The sequence below is a fragment of the Triticum dicoccoides genome, chromosome 3A, assembly GCF_002162155.2.
Source record: "Triticum dicoccoides isolate Atlit2015 ecotype Zavitan chromosome 3A, WEW_v2.0, whole genome shotgun sequence".
Classification (NCBI taxonomy): Eukaryota; Viridiplantae; Streptophyta; class Magnoliopsida; order Poales; family Poaceae; genus Triticum; species Triticum dicoccoides.
This window is the reverse complement of record NC_041384.1, coordinates 538603684-538608900: the sequence shown is the minus strand read 5'-3', so window position 1 is coordinate 538608900 and position 5217 is coordinate 538603684.

The following is a 5217-nucleotide window of genomic DNA, read 5'->3' as shown; positions in this document are numbered from 1 at the left end:
GGCACGCCTCGCCTCGCCGTCTGGTCCCCTAGCTCCGCCTCGATGTCGTGGAGCCGCACGACAAAGCACGCGACCGCAGGAGGCCTGCAACGCCGTCACCACCGTCATCTTCAACCCCCGATCTCCGAGATCGCCGGCAATGCCCCAACGTCGACCGACCTCCCCCGATCCCGCTGAGACGCGTTCTGCAACCGCCGTGAGCTGCTCTACCAAACCCCCCTCTTCTCTACTTCGTTTGCTCGCCATAGACGCCGCCCCCTTGCTCATCGTAGCACGCCACCGTGCGAGCTCGACGCCGGCGTCACTCCGTTGACCATTTGGTCAGGCGCGGGTGCTTAATGCACTCACCGCACCTCGTAGCACCTCGCTAGTGCGTCCGTTTCCCCGCTAGCTCGCTGCAGCAGCAAAACAACCAACGGCCGAGCTCCGGCCGCCGCCCGGCTCGATGCCGTCGTCGTTCCCGGCCACCCCAGCACCAACCAGCGCCACCGTTGGATGCGCCACACCGCCAGCTACCCGTAGCACCCACCCGCGCATCGAACCGTGGCCGGAGCAGCGTTTCCGACGCTCTCCGCTGTCTCGGCCTCGCCGGCGACTCAACACCGGTGGGATTGACCCGCTGACCAGGGGTTTGACCCCCGCTGACTAAGTTGACCCGGGTGGGCCCAGCTCGACCCCCCTGGTCTATGACAGATGAGACCCGCCTGCTAATTAAATTAGGATTGGGACTAACAAAAAATTAGTTAGACTATGGAACTGACACGTGGGACCCACTGGTCAGGTTTGACCTGGACCGTCCCAGTTGACTGCTAACGTCACGCTGACGCACTGCTGACGCAATAAAGCATTTATTGGATTTATTCTTTTACAGGAAATTAAAGAAAATAGCCAAAACTTCTGAAAATCATAGAAATTAAACCGTAACTCCAAATGAAATAATTTATATATGAAAAATTATCAGAAAAATATGAAGAATCTATTTATGCCATGTTCATGCATGTTTGAGAAAGTTAACATCACCAACTAGGACAATTCATGTTTATGGAATATATGGTATGTAGTTTTGGAGTTGGAATTTGCTATATGTTTGAATTCCACTTCAATTAATATGACCAACTGTTGCATTAGGTGAATTCAGTACCTTAACATGCCATGATCATACATCATGTTTGTTGCATTGCATTGATTGTGTTCCCTCTCATTTGCCGGTGTTGTCCCCTCTCGATAGACGTGGTTCCGACGATGAGTTCGATGACACCGATGAAGAGCTATAATATCTTCAGAAGTGCCAGGCAAGCAAAACCCCCTTGTTCATTTTGATACAATCCCACTCTCTCGCTCCTGCTCTCTTTTACTGCATTAGGACAACAACGATTCAACTGTTACATGCTCGGTAGTTGAACCCCTTTCCTCTGCATGACCTGTCATTGCCATAGTAAATAGATGAAACCCACTAGCATGAGTAGGAGTTGTTTGAGCCCTGATGAGCCTACTCATTCATGCTTGTTTGTCATGCCTGCTATTGCACAGAGTTGTGTCAGGTCTGATTCATCGGGGATGAATCGGAGGTGTGTGAACATGTCCTACTGTGCGTGAGCTAAGTGTGTGAACATGATTTGGTAAAGGTAGCGGTGAGAGGCCATGTAGGAGTACATGGCGGGTTGTCCCATTGAAACCGTCCTCAGGAACTGAGTTCTGTGTCTGTGATCCATGAACAGCTACTACCACTCATTGGGATCCTTAATTGACCCTCTCGGCTTCTTAATCACCCTAGTCCTCTGTCCAGGAGTTGCAACTAGTTTCTAGTGTTTGTAGGATATGTGTTGGCGGCCGTGCGTAGCGCTGACCCTAGGGGTGGGCTATGTTGCGGTAGATACACCGTGGACGGGCATGCCAGGCGCCCGTTTGGTGTCTCGGAACCCTGTACACATCGTTCGGGGCCGTATGTGGAAACCTCGGCCGGACTCCCTGCGGATGGAACCTGGATAGGCGATAAACCTGGAATAGAGACTTGATTGTTTAGGTAGGCCGTGGCCGACACCCTCGTTGGGCTTCCGCTTGATGGTTGCCGAGTACATGTCGTGTAAACGACGGTAAGTGGTGGGAGCGTGTGTGAATAAGTACACCCCTGCAGGGTTATCATTATCTATTCGAATAGCCGGATTCCTCGGATATGGAAACTTGGACCCCTTGCATAGTTCATAGACAAGTGAAAGTGGATACTCTAAAACTCGCAAGATAAGCGTGAGTGCTATGGATGGCGTTCTCGTAGGGAGGCGGGAGCGGATCCATAGTGGTGTATTGAATGGTGAATATGTGGACTCGTGTGCGCCACCTCAAAAGAGTTGCTTGCAGTCGTAGTTTAGGATAGCCACTGAGTCAAAGCTGGCTTGCTGCAGTCAAACTCCACCACCCCCTTTGCTGATACTGATGCATATGTAGTTAGTTTTGATGTAAGTCTTGCTGGGTACATTTGTACTCACGTTTTCCTATTTTATGTTTTGCAGAGAGACGTCAGTCTTGCTAGTAGTTCCATGTGGACTTCGACGTTTAGCTTGATACCTCAGCTACGATCTTGTGCCCTCGGCAGGATCTGGTAGATAGTCAGGCTTCTCAGCCTTCTTCGTTTGTAGTTGTCTGTACTCAGACAAGTTAAGCTTCCGCATGTGCTTTGATTTGTATGCTATGATTGTTGGGTCATGAGACCCATGTTTGTAATATCTTGCTCCTCGGAGCCTAATAAGTACTTGAGTCGTAGAGTTATGTTGTGATGCCATGTTGTATTTACACATATCGAGCATATTGTGTGTATGATTGAAATGCTTGGTATGTGTGGGATCCGATAATCTAGTTGTTTATCCTTGGCAGCCTCTCTTATGGGGAAATGTAGTCTAGTGCTAACATGAGCCATAGTAGTCTGCTACAGCCCGGTTCACCGGAGTCCTGTTAGCCCAGCACTACTGTTCAGGACACCTGGCTGGCCGGCATGTGTTTCACTTTGTTCCTGTGTCTGTTCCTTCGGGGAAATGTCACGCGGTGACATCCGGAGTCCTGCCTAGCCTGCTATAACCCGGGTTCACCGGAGTCCTGTTAGCCCAGTGCTACAGCCCGGATTCACACGCTACTGACCGACATGCTCGATGTGATTCATGTATGTCTGTCCCCATAGGTTAGTGCCGCTTTGGGTTCACGACTAGCCATGTCGGCCCAGGTTCTCTGTCATATGGATGCTAGCGACACTATCATATACATGAGCCAAAAGGCGCAAACGGTCCCGGCCATGGTAAGGCGACACCCGTGGGAATACCGTGCCTGAGGCCGCAAAGTGATATGAGGTGTTACCGGCTAGATCGATTGGACTTGGAATCAGGGTCCTGACAGCTTTGGTATCAGAGCCTGAGTGCCTGTAGGATTACCAAGCCAAACCGGTCGAAGTTGTGTCTAGAAATGCTTTAGTTATGTAGGGGAATTGATTGTGGAAGGGAATGTAAGGCTCTTTTTACTCCTTTACCTTATGACCTTTTGATCTGAGTCATCCTCTTCTCTTCTACGGGGTTTAAGAACTAGGCCTTCTAATCTATCTATCAGGATGACGCATTACTAATCCATAGACTTATAGGATTGATGGATTCAATTCTTAGTTCAGTTCCTACTATTTCTGTGTGTTGACAATTGATCTCGAAACCTTGATATTGTGTTGTTGAGTGGTTATGCCACCATTTTGCATGATGTCTCAAATCTTTTGAGCATTTACAGTCGTTATGCTGTCCGAGTCATCCCAGGTCTCCAAATAGTCTGATGCAACTGCAAACCCCTTCCTCCTGTTCCTGATGTCCATTTGGGCCAGATTAATCACACTAATCGGTGAGTTGAGGTACTCTGTTGCCTCAACATATATGTCGGAACTATTACTATGACCCTAGGTGTTTTAGGGAGTCACCTAGTGATCTAGCCATGTTTTGTATCCCCAGTGTGTGATTCTGGCCATTATTCTCGAAAGCATCCCGTGATGCCATTAGTTAGTAGGCATTCTATTCCTGGGTTTTTGAACCCGAGATTCACCCTACTTACTTCATGTTCATAGTGTTTGCTCGTTCCTTTAGGTTATTAGTAACCTTTGCATCAGTCCTCGAGGTCCGTGGTATTTCCTTCTTCCAAATACTATGAACCACTTATGGCAAAAGTTTGTTGGATCAAAGATCACAACCAGGGTTCTCTTGAGGAGTACTCCATTCATATTGTGACTCTGCCAATCCTACCTTTCTGCATGGGTTATCCGGAAGAAACATGTTGAGTTTATACAACATGCTCACCGATGCATCTACAACTTAGAGAAAGTTATGTGTTCCCTGAGTTGTTCTCTTTAGTTGTATTCTGACCTCCATCTATCAATTTGTAGCCAGGAGTAGTTGTGCACTCGTGTTATCGACGCCTATTACTCTTGTGGTTCGTCAAGCCATTCTATTCCAGAATGACTAGGAGAAACAGACTCCAGTACCTCATCCATATCCAGGATTGGGTCAAAGCAGTTGTAATCCACAAATCAAATGCCAATCCAGCTTTTGCTGTGTTCTACCTTGGAGTGTTACCATCTTTATGTCAGGAATGTCATGAGAATTGCACCGCCTCCTATGAACTCTTGACGTAGTGATACTTCCCTCCATCATTATTCATTCCTCGGTTCCGTGTTGTTGAAACCGGAATGCCGACGAGTGAACCATGATGTGTGAAATCAATACTCCTAGCAACTGTGTTGCCTGGTAGTTATGGACATTATTATCATTCTTAGCATGTTGATTATCGAATCACTATTCTAGGATTGATCGTGCTACCTTGTCCTTATTTCTGGTGCACTCTTCGATCAATGAGTTAGGATTATTCAATCCCTTGCTTATTTGACCATATCGTCTTGCCCTGAAAAGCAAGATTGTTCTCGAGTTTAGTAACATATCGGTGGTTCATGAATTTCCGAATATCTTCTCGGAAGCATTACCAGGTTGTCCCCTGACTTTTATGTTGAGTTCGTGATCAAGTTGGTTTTCCAATAAACCACCCCTTCTCCAAGAATCTGTGTTGGATACCCTGAGCTAGTTGGTTGAGCTAAACAACAACTTGGAGAGTTGGAAGATAAAAAGCTTTGCCGAATTTGGTTCTTTCTGAAGGGATATCTCTGTGTTTGTGTGTGTGTTGAAGAAAGATGATATCTTCACCAATTGG